Source organism: Corapipo altera, unplaced genomic scaffold (genome assembly GCF_003945725.1).
Source record: "Corapipo altera isolate COAL_440 unplaced genomic scaffold, ASM394572v1 2b, whole genome shotgun sequence".
NCBI classification, from domain to species: Eukaryota; Metazoa; Chordata; class Aves; order Passeriformes; family Pipridae; genus Corapipo; species Corapipo altera.
In genome coordinates, this window is record NW_020884874.1 from 8,689,525 (window position 1) to 8,709,443 (window position 19,919).

General features: G+C 42.2%; 1 protein-coding gene and 1 long non-coding RNA gene across 3 annotated transcripts in view; both read right to left on the bottom strand.

The window, feature by feature from the left end:
* SESN1 (sestrin 1) overlaps positions 1 to 19,919 on the bottom strand; it is a 77,734-nt gene that overhangs the window by 10,567 nt on the left and 47,248 nt on the right. Inside the window, exon 1 of one of the 2 annotated variants that reach the window (XM_027633921.1) lies at positions 6,528 to 6,545. The exons of the other annotated variant lie outside the window; for it this stretch is intronic. The gene's annotated coding sequence lies outside the window, so the exon portion shown is untranslated. Of the gene's footprint in view, positions 1 to 6,527; positions 6,546 to 19,919 lie in introns of those variants that run through there. 2 annotated transcript variants of the gene reach the window in all.
* Positions 150 to 18,188, bottom strand: LOC113942811. The gene is made up of 3 exons (XR_003526062.1): positions 18,178 to 18,188; positions 13,700 to 13,702; positions 150 to 421 (listed from the first exon to the last, which is right to left on the bottom strand). It is a non-coding gene; the product is annotated as an uncharacterized LOC113942811 (long non-coding RNA).

Sequence of the window (19,919 nt, forward strand, 5' to 3'; positions counted from 1 at the left end):
AGAGCAGCCCTCAGAGAAGGCACAGCAGGGTCCAGGGGGCACATACCAAAGCAGGACATGGCCTCACCACACATATTCACACGTGCCCACCTCCCCATCGCTCCAGAGGCTCCCTCCGTCACATGTGCAGCATTTGTTGCAAACCAGCTCTCCTGAGGGGATTACTCCCCAGCAAGCAGCTTGGCTTCCCCAGACAAGATGGGAGTCCTGCCACCCAGACCAGCTTCCTGCAGGGCAGCTGATGACATGGCACTCTTATAGATGGAGGGAGACCTGGGGTTAATGCAAAGGATGGAGCTGAGTGCTAAACACTAGGCTATATATAAACTAATGGTTTGGGCTCCTTATCTGTTCCCTCTTTCCCAATCGTCTTTGAGAATATAATCATTGCCTCCATTCCATAGCCCAAACCATCCAGGTTCTAAAGCGGATTTTGATGAATAAATAACCATATAGTGAGTCAGTTCAGGCCACACAGAGCAGAGGGGCATCTTCAGCTGGTTTAGGCCTCAAGAGCAGATGAAGCCCCCAAAACTTCCTGCCAAATGCAGTTTTTAACTTTGCTACATTTTCCCCACATAAATAAAGGCTGTTATAAACATGAGATGCTGGTTGCACTCACTTCTGCACTCTTTCTGTCTTTAGCTGAGGTTTCTATTTGCATGAGTTCACTGTATGAAAGCAATTTTATTAATCAGTTACCGTTCCCTGAATTTTCCCCTAAGATTAAAAACCAGCTTCAGAGCCAGAAACAATCAGTACAGGTCTAAGTGGCAACCATCAAACTCTTCAGACTCTGACAGTCTCCTTAAATCCTAAGTCAGATGTCTTAATTTCTCAAGTCTTATTTGGATGAAGTAAGATCAAAGGGCAGCTCTCTACTAGTAGTCTTTTCACTCTTTCTCTGCAATACAGCTTTTTCCTGCTGAGGGTCCCAACATTCACAAGCAAATTTTCCCTGTCAGCCAAGTAACGTCACTTGTAGGATGGAATTTATTGCCACCTCTTCTCAATGCGCTAGCAGAGCTTCTTATTTCAGCTACAACTACACTAGCAAATTAGAGAAACATCTTACATCTAAATGACAGCAAGCAAAAAAAGTTTGTAAGCATCATTTAAATTAGCAGTCTGTAAGCAGCATTTCATTTAGCAGGTATCTGCCAAATCAAGCACTCCAAGAAAAATACCTTGAAGTTTAATTCTTGAACAACTATGTTTCAGTCTTTCCCTTTCCCAGAACAGCAGGAGGAAGAAAAAAACCCCACAATTTAAGATGAGCAGGCTGCTAACATATTTTGCCTGGCAATATAAAATACATCACTATCAACACACTTCAGTTTTTTAAAGCAGAGGTCAAACTTACGATTACACTGCACACAACAGGTTACACATTACTTAACTCACCAAACACTCTCTGCAAAGTGACTTAAGAGGTTTTTTAAGGATTAAATAAATTGCTTTGTTTTCACTGAGGAGAGGGAGCATCCCCCTGATTGATATCATGGCACCAACCCAGTCCTTGAGAAGCCTGGGTTCAAGTCTCTATTCTGACAGAGAAGTTGCAAAGGGTTTGTGAAGATGACCCTGTTTCCCACCTGCAAAAGGGGAGTTTCTCCCAGAGCGTGCTGAGAACAGAAGCAGCTTGTCATAAGGTGCATGCTTAACACAGTCATGAGACTTGTGTAAAATCTGACCCGTTAGAAGTCTTTTGAAAACTTTTATTCTTCAGTTAAAAGCTATGGCAAACCCTTTATACTGCCTTCCCCTCTTTTTCGGAATTAGCATTTAATAAAGTTCTCCTAGTACTTCAGAAATAGCAGGGGTGCTCCCAGTATATCAACATTTCAAATACTACATAGATAACACAGTAATAATTCTCAAAACAGTCCTAGTGAATCTTCCCTTCATTTTAAACATATTTCTATGCTCCACAATACCCTTCACTAAGCCTCCATCTTCCAAATACACTCAAGGAGCACCACTCTCCTTCCCTTTCAAAGGCAAAACCTGCATCCTGACCAGACACATCACATCTCTCTCCTGCACCTTCCTCCTCAAGCTCCACCTCATCTGAAGCACCAACAAGCACTTGGTAAAGCAGTCGAAGCCAGGACGAGCAGCAGATGGAAAAAAACCTATAATTATTTTGGTTATTACAAAAGTATAAGCAACTTTCATGCGATTCCAGACCACTGAGTTGCACACCAAAGTGACCTACTTAGTGACGTGTTCTCTGCATCAAACTTCTCCCAGCTCCTTTCCTCCTGTTTGTCAACCTCACCACACCACTTTCATTCAGTTTAGAAACTCTGCAGCTGAATAGAGCTCCAAGCTCAGCAGAAAGCCAACCACAACTGAGGCTTTAGGTGCAAATAAATAATAATAACAATAATAATAAATAATAATGATGATGCTGCATCAGAGGCACTCCATCTTCAAAGCCAGACCATAAAACTCAGGTTTCTGCAAAGCTGAGGACCAAGGGTGGAACAGATTTCACTTCCAACACCCAGAAACTCAAGCTAATGGAGGGAGGTGGGCCTTGCCTGGTGGCAATCCACTCCACTGCTCACCTGCCATATAAATGCTGTATTGCTATTTTGGCAGAGACAACCCTGAAAATCCCAGAAAAGCCTCCTCTTTCCCCTTATGTAACGTAATTTGTATTTCTCTACAGCCACTATCATTATTTCTATGGGAACTATGTTCAACAGGAACCGGGTGAAGTTCATCATCATCATCATATCACCTGAGGAACTCACTTCATGTTTAGAAAATGCAAGATTCCTGTGAGGTAGGACAAGTGATCTCCCACTGAGGGAAAAAAATCCCCTGAGAAACAGAAAAGCTACACATGTTACAGAAACTGCTACAGAAGACTGGTGGCTTGAGCTCCAGTCACGGGGTAATGCTGTAACCAGCAGACTGAGGGCCTTTTCAGACACTTCTCAGCCAGGAAATGTTTTATGCAAATTCACACCAAGAAACAGCTCTTCAGACTGAGACAGAAAAGTTAATGAGACAAGTCTGCAAACTTAATTACATACTTCCCAGTTACCATTCTCTTTTACCAGTCTGGCCTAGTTAGCACAACCAACTCCACAAGGACAACCAGACCAAAAATCTGTACTGCGTGCACATACGTGCTCAGAAAAGACCACTCTAAAGCCTCCAACACATATAAACTCACACAACTGACAGATTTTCTGTATCTTATGACTGTCAATCAAGTCCACTTTTTACTAACTTTTTAAAGTGTCTTGACAGGAAGAGCATTCCTATCAAATTTAAGTAAAAGCTTGAGATGGAAAATTGAACAGCAGATGTGTAGAAGAGGTTTATAAATATTTAAAAGTACAACACACATCACCTCTGCTAGTAATAGAACATCGTCTGCTTTGGCTCTGTCTCTTAAAAATGCAAGTGAAGAAAATAAAAAGTCACAGCCTAAGCAGACATTCAGTATCAGAAATTTCACCTAGAAAAGCACCTTCTGCAGCAGAGCTAAGCTACAAGCCAAGTCGCGAGGCCTCTGGAACAGGAACAGCTATCAAACCTTAGCTGCAGTTCTTCTTCCACAGGGTTTGTAAATGCTTTTCCAGCAACCCCGTTGCTCCCTCACTACTGGTTCCTTGCAGCTAGAGGTCTGTCTCTTACCACAAAACCTCTCCCAAAACTCAATGATAGTTTTGTCTGATGAGTTTGGGGACTGTTACCAAACTGCTAATTTTCAGTCTTCCAGGATTCATGAGCTGAGCACTAGTTATGACCCACAATGCTCAGACTGCTTCCCGGGTGTTAGCAAAGTACGACTATCAAATGTTACATCTCGCAGGGAGACTTATTTACATACTTATTTAGGCCTTCTCTAAATGGCAAAGAGAACATTTTATCATAGACAAACCATAGGCAAAATAAAATTGTAATTATCAATTTACTTCACTAAATCACATTTGGATAAACATTTTTATCTGAATCATCTGTGTCCTGATTAAGCACTAAAAGCTGCTAGATTCAAATTCAAAAAATTATATAAAAACCACACCCCATAATACAGTATAAAACAATCTAAAGTAAGGAAACAGAGAAGGGAAATGAGTTTGAGGTGATTTTTTTTGGAGGTAACATTTTCCTAGAAAACCAGTCATCATTTTATGTAATCTAGGTGCATTCCTACACAAGCTTAAGGTTCAGAAAGGCACAATGAGCTGTGGGTTAAAAACTCTTCAACACAATCTCCTAAGAGAATTAATTCCTCCAACGTGCCAGTGCTGAAAATTCAGCATAGTATACTACAAAATGGATTTGAGGCATGGGCATTAAAAATACCCATTTAGGGCTTTATAAGCTTATAGGATGAAATGCCCCTAAGCATCTAAGTGTCCAAGAAGGTTGTGTTGCATTTCCAAGAGAGACTTTGGCACTTACCAGCCTAAGAGGCTTCATGCTGCCGCTGCTGTTGCTGCTGCTTCACTCACTGTGTCTGGTTCCTACTTCCCCTTTAAAGGTCACTGACAGCAAAACCTCACTGGTGGTGACACTGACAGGCTACAAATGGAGTTTCCTTGTTTAGGACCTTAACAACAAGAACTGGCACAACTGGCCCCACAGGACAAGTTGTCACCAAGCTGATACATACTCAGCCTAAAAGCTGTATTTTCAGTTCTGCAAAATGCAGTAGCTACTGCAGTTTCATATCAGATGGAGAGCTTTTGGAAAGGAAGGGATTAAGAAACAAAGAGAAGTGATTAAATATGTTTCTTTTCTTACAAACACACACACACACACAAAATACCCCACAAATTTTAGACCTTTTCTAAATGTGGGGCTATGCAGAACTGGCAGTTTTTCCTATTTTATTAATTTACCTAATCCTGAAGTAACTGCAATTGTTGTGGCTTTCTCAAACAAACCATGATTCACATTATAATGACAGGAAAAAAATTACCCCAAAAATGTTCACGTACTCTAAATTTCTGCAGTGGATCCATTTGCTGGGCATCTGAGACTGTCGTTCAGCTGAAGCACCAGACATGTCTCCACTTGTACAGATTTAAAGAACTGAGAACAAGTACTCCCCCTCTGTTACAAAGCACTTTGTTCCACAGACCTACCACTCTTCACTGTAATTAGAGCATGGCAAATGCTGAACTGTTTCTATTTCACACAGAATATATTATTCCTATATGAATTTAAAGACTTAAACTACATTAATTTCAATATCAGTAAGTGTACTTTCTCTGAATGTCTCCAAGTCCACTGAAATTTCTGATTTTAAAAACATCCCCATCTAGTTTACATGACTTGATTCAAGACAGAAATCAAGGCAAGTGAGTGTGTCCCCAAGGTCACACACCTTGTTCACAACGGGAGGAATAAAAGCAAAGCCCAGGCTACTCTGTCTCCAGCTCTAACACCTCTCCTCTGGTCATCTTCTAGATCTGAGTAGTACAAACAGGTCCAGCTGGAGTAGTCTCAAGGCATCCTATTTTTCCTCAGTAACAGCTCTTCCTAAAGTGGTTTTGTGACACAACTGCCTAGAGTCCACAACCCAAGTTACTTTTGATATGAGCTCACTGAAACTGAGGCTGAATTTCACTGATTAATGCCCAGCTTTTCTATCTGGCACTTCTGTAATACGTACAATGAAACAGAAAGATTAAAGAGCAAAGGATTTGAAATGAATGTCTGCAATTTCCCTGCTGTAAACACTGTTTAAATACCAATAAATTGGTGGGACAGGAGGAAACAACTTTAAATGTGATACTTAGTGTTTGCATTACATAGAGGGTATTGCTGGATTGTGTCAAAGCAATATGTATGTATCTATAGGTACCAACGAGTTACTAGATCAGTGCAAATCAGAAAAATTCAAAACAAGTTCTGTGGCAACCTGCAGTGGTTTTGAGGATTTAAAAATTTCCTTTAAAAGAAAAATATCTTAATGTGGTGACACTAAGAAATTTACAGGAGAGATCTAAAACAGCAGGTTCATTCCTGCCCACAATAATGCTCTGGACTTGCACTTGTTTACAATTACAGCAAGCTCTCCCCCATCAGCACTACAAGGACTAGCCTTACTGTTTCAAAAGGATAATCCAAGTCTGTGCAAGAACTAAATAAATACCGGGCAATTCCAAGGCATAAAACCACCTGGGTAAGCCTGAGAACCCACAGGAGACACCCTGCCACCACACACACAAGCGGTACACAGCCCTTGTGGGACCAGGGGCGATGGGCAGGATAACGACAGGATCTGCACAGTCACCGCAGGCAGCAGCTGGTTATCCCGCAGGTAGTCAGGACCTGCGACCCGCGAACGACACCCTCCAAGAGAGGAGCCCGCAGGGCAGGGCTGCTCCTGCCTTCCCAGCCCCGCAGGGAGCTGCTCGGGCCCCCGCCCCTCCCTCCAGCAGGGATTTCTCCGGGGGATGCGCCCGGGGAGCGAGACCCCCACCCCCGGGGAGGCGCAGCCCCGCGGTGACCAGGCGTAGGGACACCCCCGGCCCCTCGCCACCCGCGAGTACCTGGTGCTGGCGGCCCGGCGCTGCAGGGCTCGGCCCTGGGCTCGCTGCTCTGCGGCCCCGCTGCGGCTCTGCCGCGGCACCGCCGGGCCGGGGCGGCACCGAGCCCCGTCCCGCCCCCTCGCCCGCCCTGCCTGGCAGGGGCGGAGCGGCCGCCGGGCACCAGCTGCGGCCCCACGGCGGCTCCCGCTGCCGGGAATGCCAGCAAGCGCCCCGGGAAGGGCGATAAGAGGCAGCGGCCCCCCAGCTCACCCCGGCCCGGCAGCGGGGCCCCGAGCTCCGGCCCCCTCGGCTCCGCTTCGCTCTCCTCCCCGGCACAGAGACGCTCTTTGGAACGACGCTTTTCCCAGTTCCTTGTGCAAGAGTTTCTACCTTCTCTTTAAGCAACAAAATAATTACGGCTTTTAAACCGAGAAATCGCAGGAGGTTCACATTTTGCAGATATTTGTGTGACTAAGTGCCTGCTGCTGCTGCTGCTGCAGAAATCTGGCCTCCTGCCTATTCCCAAGATCATAACAGTCCTGGGCAAACATATGTTTTGCAATCGCATCAGCAAAACACTCGGCTTTTGTTTGCAGGAGGCTGTGCTGCGCCTGCCGACCCCCCAGGGCTGTAAACTCTGCCAGATGCCTTGCATCTCCCACCTCTTTTGGTCTGCGATTTTATGGAATCCATTATTTCAAAAGAAACAAGTCTCTGAGCAGGCCCACATGATTTTTTTTTTCTTTCGCAGCAATATAAAATTTGTAATGTTACATTCTGTTACATCATTTTCCTTCAGATATTTTGAATTAAAATAAAATATGATAGACCTCAAGAGGATAACTTCTGTTGGAGTTTTGATGGGAGGAGGGCCAGGACAGCTCTGAACCCCGGAACATACCTACCTGGAGGAAGAAGGATTCTGCCTACAATTCAGGCTGCTCGGTTTTGAGACCTAGCAAGCTAGCTAACAACCAAGAAGGGAAATTCCACACCACTGAACTTTACACTTCTGTTAAATGTAAAACTGAACATTGAAAAATTGCTCACAGCCTGTTCCTGTTATGGGTGTACAAACCTTGCAGCTAAGTGCAGAAAACACTGAGGGCAGTGCTGTCAGGGGAACGTGATGCAAGGCAGCAGTTCTGCACATCTCTAATTCAAGAGCTTTAAAGGCTTCCTTTCCTCTACACCTTTCAAATACCACCACCTCTCTGGGCTATGCAATTAACTCTGAAAAGCCAAGGGATACTCTGCTGCTGAAGGCTTAGCAGCAGTTATAAGGTTAAATTACCTAGAGATGCCCAGGTACCATAGCTCTTTCCTTTCTCAGGGCCTTGGCTTGAAGCTGATAAGTTTCTCCAGAAGAAATGGAGTGTGATTCCTATCTTACTTGCACTTTGTGAAATGCTCGACAGAAGCATGGAGAAAGAAGAATGCAACACTGGCAAGGAAGGTTGCATTTTGTGACCTAAAAAAATAAACTAATTCCCACTGGTTACTTCCTTACTTCAGGCCAAATCATAACAAAAAGAAGGGATGGGCTCCTCATTCAACACAGGAAAAGAACTGGTTTGCGCTCAGAAAAACTGTTGAAAAGGAGAGGAATTACCTGAAAGCTGAAATGCAAGGAGATGCCTCACCATAAGGAGTCTTCCTGAATGACAGATGAATGGTCATCACCTTCAACGAATTTGTTAAGACCCTCAGAAGAAGGGCTGAGGGGAGGAAGGGCAGCACTCCCTCACTTCCAAAGTGGTTTTGCCCCACTGTGGTCAATTGCCCTGCCTGGGTATTTGCCTGTTTATATTAACAGTTGTTCCTATACAAAGAACCTTGGCAGATACAGATTCTTCTCTGACATCATCCAAGGGAAATTCTCTCTCTTTAAACAACCAGCTCAACAACAGAAGGTCGGAAATTATATAGTGTCCTTTGCTTTCTCTATCAGGATAGATGGAGGCAGTGACAGCATGTCAGAAAAACTGTGTACAAAGGGGAAGAGGAAGTTGCACAGCCACAGCAAACAAATAATAATGGACTTAAAAGCTCTCCCATATGGCCTGAGTACATAAGCTCTGCTCAGGCCCCAGGTATGTCTCTGACTTAGCAGAATCCCATCACTCCAGCCTGATGCAAGCCCTTTCTCCACTCCAGCCCTCACACGAGTACTTGCAAAGTGCAACTCCTCCAAATTAAAGAGCACACACAAACCTGAGCCACCTGCTCATCTCATCTATAAGCCAGTACACAACTGCCGACTGAAATTATTTCTATTTGGGAGCTGGTAAGACAAATTACATGAGCAATTTCATCAGCGAATATGGTTTGAGACTGGCATAGAGCTCATTTGGGTACTAACGAGTGCAAACCACAGCACAGCCGGAGGACATGGGGACAGATCTACGGTATGGTTTGCATAACTGGAGCGTTCCCCTGGGGAAACACAACAGTATGTTTGACCCTGTATCGATGCAAGTAAACAGCGATCTAATGAAATGCTCCTAAGGGAAAACACAGCAACAGATGTTTAACATGAAAATATTGATAGGTACTCAGTTTCCTTTCACCCAGAATTAGCTCATGAGAGATACTCAAAACAAATACCATCTAAAGCGTGGAAGCATACTCCTTCATAGCAAGCACTTCCATGAAAGTTGCTTGTATAAAAGAGTGGCATTTAACCTCTGTGCACTCTAAGTTATCAGAAATGAAATTTTCCCTTATTGCTACGGTTAAAAGAAATGTCCTGGGGAACCTAAAAGGTGCCTGCACTTGGCTGCTATAACTTGGAACAGTTCTGTTTCAGTCCAATAGGGAAACTTTTCTGAGTCAAGTTCAGCACAAAGAGATGACTCTAAAAACTGGCAAACCAAAATCTTAAATTCTTTCCACAGAAAGGCTATCCAAGCTGGAACACTTGGAACACCTGTTACTGCAGTGCTCATAGATATCAAACTAATATTTTGGAGGATGATCAGATGATTCTTTCCCAGGAACGTTTACAAATAAAACCAAACAATTCTTTGGGGCTCTGGGCTACCTGATTTGTTTTAGCTCCACCTAATATATGTGAAGCCTTAATGAAATCACCAGGTGTTTCAGCAATGAATAAGCAGCCCCACACCAGCTGCTCTGAACATTTATTTCCTTGTGCAGTCCTCTTGTTCCTCACTGTCTACAGCCACTACCCTTTCAAATGTATCTCTTAATCTCTTCTATCCCTTTATTATACACTTGTTATTTCTAAAACAACAAAAATCTTCATCATGATAATGATATGGCACAGCAATCAAGCCATTCATTACAATGATGAAAGAATTTAAATTAAATAGAAGAATGTATCATCCTAGCATGCGAGTTAAGAAAAAAATGGTCAGTATTTCAAAGCATTCTCCTTCATTTAAACTTAATATGATGGTAAATCTTCAAAAAAAATCACTCTATTATTAGAAATGGTACACAATTCTAGGGAGGAGACTAAACTGTATTCTTCCTACAGTTTAAATTCTTGCTGTATGCGTCAAATAGGAGCAGCCCCTTAGGAATGTCATTGCACCTGATACCTTTATAATAATAACAAAAACAAGTTGTTTAGTAGAGTGGAGGGCTGACAATTGGCCACATCAGGAGATGAGTCTAGACCAATATACAGAAGCTTTCCTTTTGTAGTCTTTAGGATTGTAAAGCTGGCTAAGACTGAACATTTTACCATATTCAGACATTATATTTATTGTCTTTTCTTTGAACATTATCTGTCCTTGAAATGCTATTTTTCTATTTCTGGATCTTTCTTACATTCTGCTTTCTTAATGGCCACATCTTCAGCTTTAACAGGCAAATGACCTGCACGTAATTACGGGGGTTTGTGAGTCATTATAAATCAGGCCATTTCTAGCCCACTGTATTCTCCACCAAAGACACACCATCTTTTTTCTCAGAGGCTGTGAGACTCGGTTGTTTCACCTAAGCTTTTCTCACAGCTACTGACTTTAACTCACTGACTTGCAAGAACTCCAGTGACTCCATTTGTTCCCTGAACTACTTGGTTCATCACTTAGGACTCTTACTCCCCCCAAAGAGCCACTTTTCTGGTGATTTCTGCCTTTAATATTTCTACAGCTCACCCACCTCTAAATCACAAGTTGTTTGTTTTTAATGTCACCAAGGCTTGTCCAAATTTAACATTTCCTTCAGCCGTTATTAGGTAGCAGAAGTACAAAGTTTAATTCAGGGAGCTCTAAGAAGTTGAGATCTTGAGATTATGCATGCTTTGGCAAGGACATGAAAACAGAAGTATGGTTTCTAAGACTACTGCAAATAGGTAGATTAAAGATGCATATCTAAAGCTTAGAAGATTGAAAGAATGTCTTACCAGATTATTCTTCCCTCTTTTTATGAGGGTACGAAGCTCCTCCTAGGCTGATAAACAGCAGCTGAACTATAAAAGTTGTTTGTCTGGCTAGCTGTGGGTTCTTCTGCTACTGGTTCTGAGGTGGCTCTACGCTCCTGCACCACACAAGAATACTCTGGTTAACAACTCCCTCCAGACCCAGCTCTCCCAAAATCAAAGTCCATATCAAGTAGTTTCAAAGCTGACCTTGGTAACTCACAGGTAACTTCTGATCTTTTGGTGGCTAGAGGGTGTATAAGGAGGGGATCAGCTGTCCAGCTGCTGATTGTCACACCCTGGGGAATGGAACATCTGTGGGCTGCCAGTCACTCCACAGTCTCTCAGTACTAAACAAGCATTAAGGTTAAACAATACTAGTTTAATAAAAGAGTGAATTTGGAGTTGAGTCAAGAAAAATAAAATTTAACAAAGCTCACAGCTGTCTAGAACTGGTTTGACCTAAAGAAGTCTCCTCTCTTTCCTTTAGTTAGCGAACTGCCAGGTCATGCCAATGCCCAAGACATTTTTCACAGCTCCTTGAAGATGAGATCCATGCTACCATCTTATACTCCAGTCCTTTCTCTCCAAAATGAATACTAAAAATGGATGAATATCCAGTCTTCACTGGGTGAAAATTCACCCTTGGACACTTCCCGCAACTCCTAGTCCTCATGACTGATTCAGTGAAGAGCAATGAAACAATGCAGTACCTTACTTGCTATGCTGCCTGGAATGCTGCCTGACCCTGCTTCACCACTATCATGTAAAGATGCGGTTGTGGAAGGCCTGTCCTGCACAGATGGAGGCAGCCTTATCACTCAGTGGGCAATCAACTGCAAACAAACCTTTTACACAATGCAAACATATGTCCTCAAAGCAAGGGAAGGCCAGCTGAATCATCTCCCTGAGTTTAGAGCTTCTGAGTTGTTTTTTTTAAATGCATTTGACCTCAGAAATAGTCTTTATATGAAAAGAGAAGAAAAAACAGTGAAATGCATCTCATTATTAGCTTCTGACAGAAATCAGACACAACAGCAAACACATGGGGGAAAAAAAAATGCCTGTAGGAGTACTGAAGTGTTACACTTGGCTTTACTGGAATTAGTGTTACCATGAGAGCAAGTGATCCAGAGTTGCACTGTTGTGAAGTTACAGCGAGTGTGCAGGAAATGCTGTGTAGGTGTCCTGAGAAAAAGGTGCAATTAAAACCTGATTTCATATTCTGGAACATACAGACATGCAACCCAGAAGCTCAGCTCATCAGAAGCTTTTTGCCATCTTTACCTTTAGGGGCTCAGGTGTGTTTCTAGAAAATTGCTTGCTACTCTGACCTGAGGCTCATGCCTGACTTGATTCTGCAGATGCAACAAACAAAAAGCTTATTTCTGCAGAGCCTTCACCAAGGAACAAACTAGCAACTTATAAAATGCTTTGTCAGGCTTCAAGTCAACCCTTAATCTCACATATATCCAGACTGCAGTCAAAAACTAAGTGATTTTTTGTGGGGTTTCCTTTGGGGGGGAGCGGTTGGGGGAGAGGTATTTAATGAATTCAATGTTTTCCTCACAAAAAGACAAGTAAGAAGAATGGACTGTGACAAAAGCATGTCATGTCATTTAGTGCACTTCAAAATGACTCTTAGCTATTTACCTGTAGCTTAATTATTACAATGAGATAAGTTAAATAGTACTAAACTAATACAGGAATTACTGCTAGAGATTCAGGAACCCTTATGTTAGTAACTGCAGTTTGGGGAACTGTTTTGTGGCTTTCTTTGTACACTTGCCACTTTCAGGCACATGCTTAGAGTGCCTCAGAGCAGCAGACAATAAAAAAAAAAAAAGAAGAATCAGTTCTTTTATTTCCAGTTTTCATAGTCTAGCTGTAACCCACATAATACACACTGTTTTTTCGAGTCTGGAAGTTTTGGAAAACCATCAAAGTTTTTTACTAGGAAAAAAGTCCAAATAACTATAACACTGTATTCCCCTTGCACTGTCTGTCATGACTAACTTGACAGTTGCAAGTTCCTCAATACTGAATCTCTCGCCATATTTACCTAATATATAAAGACAAGTACAATATTATCATATAGGATTTATCAACTCCTTTAGAACATTGTCTCCGCAAAAAGTTAAGTACAAAAGCAAGTAGCATCATCCTAGAAGAGTAATTCACATCACTGATTTAGTGATGACCATTAGGAAAACAGATTATCTTCTAGTTCAACATCTGATTGTTATAAGTTAAGGAGATGACACCAGATTCGTCATTTTCATATCAGATCTGTTTCTTTTTGCTTTTATACTCAAAACCAAACCCATTAAGACCTCTGCTTGAGGAGAATCATGAAAAAACATTACCTAGATGAATCATGTATTACTTATCATTTTTGGCAATTATTATTGTTTAAATTCAGACAGCACTGTATTTTTCATTCTTCCCCTTTTGAGAAGATGACATGGCTAAGATTTTTGACACAAACCATTTTATTGCCCTTTGCTTTCTAAAACAGAGAAAAGCACTGATTTCCTCCTGATACAAACCCTAAAAGATCTGGCTTGTCTCCTACTCAGCAATCAATACCCTTTCCTGCAGTGGGTTTTACGATGTTGCCACTTGCAGTAATTCGCTGGTTCTTTTTCTCTCCATTAAAGTTAAAAGGTCACTGACACCCCCCGGAGGTACAGCAGGGAGCAGAAGCCTCCTAACCCATGAGGAGCCACCCCTGCCCTGTGACCAGGGACAGCCAACACCCGCTCTGATGAGCCCCAGCAACCTGCAATGCCACTGCCGACACGTGCTTCAAGGACATTGTACACGTGCCCCTGTTTAACACAGCACTTCTGCATCCTTCTAAATATCTTCAGAGCTTGGAGAGCTAGCTCCCTCAAGGCCCTTGGGACAAGCTGGCCTGGCATCAAGCTGCCTGTGGGACTATCATCTTACCCTCCTACTGCCACTGCTACCTTGGCACTTTTCCACTGGCCACAGAGGCTTTGGGTCCCTGCAGGACAACTGTAAAGTTGCTGGGATATTTCTGCAACTGAGCTGCTCGGCATCTGAATAAATCCACATACTTTTCTGGACTTTGTAAAACTGCTGACTGCAGTGGTAATGTCCAGATCATGGAACTGTTAATACCTTCCCCCACCTACCTTCTCAAAAGCATATTTTCTTGAGGAACTAAGTTAAAACAGTCTTGAAACCAATTCTAGCACTTTCTGTTCAAATACCAGTGTCTTTTTATTTTTTTTAAGTTAACCACAATATTGGAACTTAGCCTTAAATCCACTGTTTGTAAACAATCATAATTTTACATCAACCACTTGCTGCTGAGAGAAGAAAGGCCACCTACTGTTGTTGGACCACCCTGTCTCCTTACTATATACAGCATCTTAAACACTCAATACTGCTGAAGTCCAAGCTACCATTGAAGCTTAATCTATAGCAGTTTTCAAACGTAAAGTAAGTAAAAATGTACACATACCATACTAAACACAGACATTTTTACTAAGATAGTATTAAAAGAGGAGCTTATAGATCTGTTTTACTGGATATGAAGCTATAGCATTCAAACACCCTCTCATTTTATCAGTAAAGCTACAAATCTGTACCTGTCCCTTCACCAGTGTGACAACTGCCCCCTGGACACTCAGCAGGGATTCTAAGTCAGCAAAACGAGGCAGCAAATGAAAACTCTGGCAGAAATGGAACATATTTCCAGTACCGATTACAATGCAACAATAATCACTGAAGCCTGTAAACTAAAATGCTACCAAAAAACCTCTAGTTCATTTGCTGACTTGCCCATATCACTAACAACAGCAGAGAGGATGCTTTCTCTTTATCAGAGTGCGTTTGTCGTCTTCCTGAGCAGCCTTCTCTTGAGACAGACTACCATAAAAAAAATTTATTATTTTTGTAGATGTAAAGATAAATTTCATAAGAGTAACAAATTATTATTTATAACTTAATGTGTAATGTGACTTATAAGAAATTTACATGTCCCATCACACTCCTCTGAAGCTGGCAGGGCTGAGGCTAAACCACGCTTGGATTGTAGCCAACAAGGGCCAGAGGCCAGCTCTTTAGAGCTGCAGCAAATATGGAATTACTTGGCAAAGCGTAGGTCTGGAGATGTCAAGGATCACTGCACAATGGCTAAAACAAACAAGAATGGGATGAGTTCAGGAGAAATCATTTTGGTGAGCTTATGCCTGGGGTTCACAAAGAAAACAGAGTCAGGATCTGCACTAGGATTTGAACCAGCAAAAACTCAGGCATTGGGCTATGGAAAGAAAGAGGACTCCTGAGGATCATCTGTCTAGATTTAAACTTAAGCCTAGTGGGAGTCATTTTACTAAGGTTAGGTGTTTGTATGTCCACAGCCAGCAGCTAAAGTGTAGAGCTTGCAATAACCAGGATCCAGAAAGGGAGGTTCAATTATGGCAAACGCGAGGGCTCCCTGAGCTCCTTATTATTTCTAAGAGGCTGATTCTCTGCTCTGTAAGAATAAATAAATAAAACCCCACGTCCCTGAATTCATACTGCAATATCACCTATATTCTTTCTTCCATGTGCAAGGGCTACATCTTCTGCAATAAATTCACAGAATATAGATGAATAGAAGAATAATGCAGCATTACACACACAGGCAAGCACTTTCTTAATAGCTGTCCTACACTAATTATTTTGTTGAAATACAATCAAGACATTGCCAGGAGGGAATGTTTTAAACTGGAGTCACTTGAGACTTCAGGTTGTTTCTGGCAGCACATTGGCAGCACATTCCCTCTGGCTGAGGGAAATGGTCTTGTACAAGAAACCAAAATTAATTGTCTGACCACGCCTAAGCTGACCCGAACAGGAAAGAAAGATAACCCCCAAATAAGCTTGTACAGCAAATATGTCAGGAGTGGAGGACTTTGCCCAGTTTCACATGAAACAGCAACTGGACAAATTCTCCTAACGGCTGTGAACCTTTAACACGGGCTGCTCTGAGGGGCAGAGGGAAGAAGAAATCAGCTGGAGGCAAGCTGGGGAGCTGGTTCACAGGGAGAAACTCATAGGGACCCTACATTTCTGGATGGTAACATGGGCACAGCCCAGGCGGGCACCATACATGTTGTTAACTCAACAAAATTTGAAAACACATGAAATGTAACTGCAGTGCACCCAGAACCATCTATCTCACTGGGCACTACACATATAATAGGTCTGACCCTGCTCCAAACACATCAGACACCTCCGTTATGCATGCGGCATTTTACAGAGACTCTCTAACCAGATAGCAGAAGCCCCGAATGACCAAATTCCTTTTTTCCCTTGTCTACACAACCTTCCAGGAGGGTAGGGGAGGGCAGGGCAGGGGTGGAAGGGAGAGGAATGTGTGTGGGTAATGACAGCACTATTTATGAAGTCCTAAAAACAGACTAAATCTCTGCATGGGTACTCACTGATGAAAAAAAACAACCCACAACTGCCTGCTCTGCCTCATAACCAGACATTCGCATAAAACAAAACACACATTTAGATTTTTGGCTTAATATTCTTGTCTCTGAATTGTTGCTCTACATATCAACAAATGATCCTTTGTTTTGAGAAAGCCTTACTGGCCACAAGTTTCCCAAGAGAGGGACACGACATCCTCAGGCACTGACAGGCCTGCCTGGTAATAAGTAACCGGCATGTATGGGATAGATGGCACAAATCCAGGGCTGAGTATAGAGGAATCACAAGAATACTGGCCAGGAGAGAGTTTAAGTTAAGAAGGCACGTGGATACAAGAACGACAGAAAGGTACTGGTACTGGACACAGTTATCCTAAAACCCTGATATGCTGCCTCGAGTGCCAGCTGGTTGACATTTATGTGGCTATTAAAAAAGAGAGAACAACCACAAACAAGTCACTATGCAAAACTTTTTTCTAAAAGTACAGTGCTAAGGAACATTTGGCACAGAGGTGTCCAAGCCAGTCTTAAAGCAATCAGCCTCACATTGAGAGTTACTAGCTAACAATTCTAAGTCAACAGTAGCTAAAAACATGTTCAATCCCAAGCACCTAGGGCATGGGAAAGACTGTAGCCTATTTACAAGTCAGGAATATCATCAAAAGCTGCAGTAGAAACAGAAGTCTGAACTTGGCAAGTACATGCCTTTTCCACTCCTTTTTAGACATACTTTCTTGGTGGAAGTTGCCTATTTTGAAGCATTTTGCATTTGAGTATCGTACTAAATTCTTAACTGAGCTATGTATGGTTAAAACTTTTTTTACAAAATACAGGAATATAGCAACTGGTTTTTTACGAACAGTTTGTTGACAGAATAGAGCAACAGCACTTACATTATAGTTTTCAAACAGTAAATAAAATCTCTAAAAGCAAATTTATTTTATGTTTTCTGTCAACTAGCAAAGTATCAACTAAATGTTAATGGCATTTGTCCTACTATTTTGGTCACCATCAGATTTGAAGGAATACAGCTGCATCCATTTTCCCCATATGTTTTATACAAGTGTCTTCCTAAATGTTTTCCTCCACTCATCATACAAAACTTCCACCAACTGTTGGAAAAGGAACACAACTGCATTTGACACTAATGTGAACCTCCTGATCAGACCATCTACAGCCTTTAGCCCACGTTTCCAGTTGTCTCAGGGGGCAAAGACAGTGGGCAGCTGCTCAGAAAGTCTGTCACTAATAGAACATTGTGAAAGGAACACGAAGGGAACTAGAGTCGACAAATTAGATTTGAAGATTTTAAGCAAAGTGCCTGAAGAAACAGCACATATTTTCAGTCTGGTAACAACTTGGAACATTAAGTGAGTGTACATCACCCTGGATAGCGTACAGTTCCTGGGCAGAAGGGCACTTGATCTCCACGGCTTGCTGCTTACAAACAACAGTTTACATCAAGCAGAGGATCCCATCTTAGGTGCCCTTAAACCAATTTGAAAACTTTTTAAAGTAGTGTTGCAATTATGTGAAATGGTGGGGAAAGACCCAGAAAGAAAGCTTCCAAGGTTTTCAATTAACTTCTAAGTGGCACTTCTAAGAATCAGCATGTCTGTTCCTTATTGTGAAATAATTTTCCAACTGTTTCCTTTGCCCAGTATTTTTCCAAATGGACTAGTACAGCCAAGTGCAGCTAGGCGACTCAAAAGAGTGCACACTGAAAGACATTTCAGCAGAATCCTGGGTTCATGACCTATTTTATGTAATAGAAAATCTACTTAAATATGAATCAAATGTAGATATGAGAACTCTTTACATTTACATAATATCAACATATGTGTGTATCTCTCATGTACCAGTAAGGCTTGTACAACAAGTTCTTCCCTAGCAGGAAGCCCCTTCAAAAAATACAGTCCCAAAATTCAGAACACAAAAGCCAGTTACTGAAGATGCCTAAAAGAGATAAGACTGTAGAGAGAACAGCTGGGCTTTGAGATTCAGATCAGTGCACACTAATCGAAATTTAGTCAAAAGCTGACTTCCTTCTCATCAGCCTGGGCTCTCTCCTCCATACACCAACCCTCCTTCATTTCTCTCACTGTTTCACCTGTGCCACCATTATTTCTCTACCTAATTTCAAAGAATCAGAGACTACTGTAGGACAAATACAGTTTTTCTCTTCTTACTACCCTGCCTTGAATTGCTTGCTGTTAACCTGGTTGGGCTGTAATTAACTGAATTGTGCCCCGGATCTGTACATCAGCACCCCCTGCTCACCTGACTCCAGACACTGCTACTATGAGCACTAGTGATTACTTAATGGTGCCATATGCAGAACAAGGATATGTTCTCCCTTCCGACCATGTACTAGATCCAGCAAATGCAAATATAAAAAGTCACTGACTCAGGTCATACAAAAGCAGGTATACGGACAGAAACCAGGACACCATTTTTCCGATGGTTTATTGTTTTCAATTTCTTTTGCCCCCACTACTTCCCAGAATAGCTCAGCTCTTCAATGACAGGAGAACTAGAAGTAAAAAGGGTTAGGGTGATGTACTGAAGCTTCAGGACAACACCCCACAACCAAAGCAGGCCTGCAAAGACTTTCTACCAAAGTATGCAAGAGCCTGATTTCTGCTCTGCTACAGGTTGCTACTATTTCCAAAAAACTTCTAGCAAAGCTGGTCATTACTTTGCTGATGTCTCATTATCAAAGCCACTTGAAGACTGAAAATGTATGGACTGCCTCAGGAAACACAAAGTCTGGCAGAATTTATCTGGATGTGAGCTTGTTATTATGAAGATGAAACTTGCACGAGTTCAGTAAATGCAGGCTCTGTTTCAGCTAATATCACACCACAACTTCCTTCTGCTTTGGAAGAACTCAGAATGTAGAGGTTGGAAACTCTTCTCTATGTCATATATGTGTAAAAGCAGAAGAAGACAGGCTGCACTCCTCCCTAGTGCCTGATGGCTGGATCCACTAGTCATTAAGGACAGGGGAGAGTGCAAAGCCAGAAAAGGCAGTTTCTGGAAACGAGGGATGGAAAACCAGAGGCTTAGGTGGGGAGAGCAGGAAAGAGTATCTAGGTCCAAGGTCTCCTAGGGAAAGATATCCCTCTACTTGTCTGCCTTAGGGACAACCCCCCTTAGTACAGGGACTCACCCAGGACAGCAGCTTCATAAATTGCTGTGTAGTACATCAGCAATGACTGGAAAGCACACATCCCAGGCTAAAAGCAGCTTTTGGGAGGTGAGGTTTGGTACGTGATTAAACTTCATTGAAGTTTCAAACACTGAAAATTTTAAGATGGGGCAAGGATTTCATGGAAGACATGGTTTTACCTGAGTCATTGACCAAACTGCAACTAAATCCTTCCCAAGGGCCTGAGAGCTTTGTATAATCTGTTCAGATGGACTCAGTTCTTAGAATTGAACTTTCAAGTTTTATTATTAAGCACAGCTGCTAGCAAACAAAAACACACAAATCCAATGTGAAAAATAAAATTGTAGCCTATCTATTCCTTCCACTGCAGTTACTGTATTTGCTTTCTCTCTTTG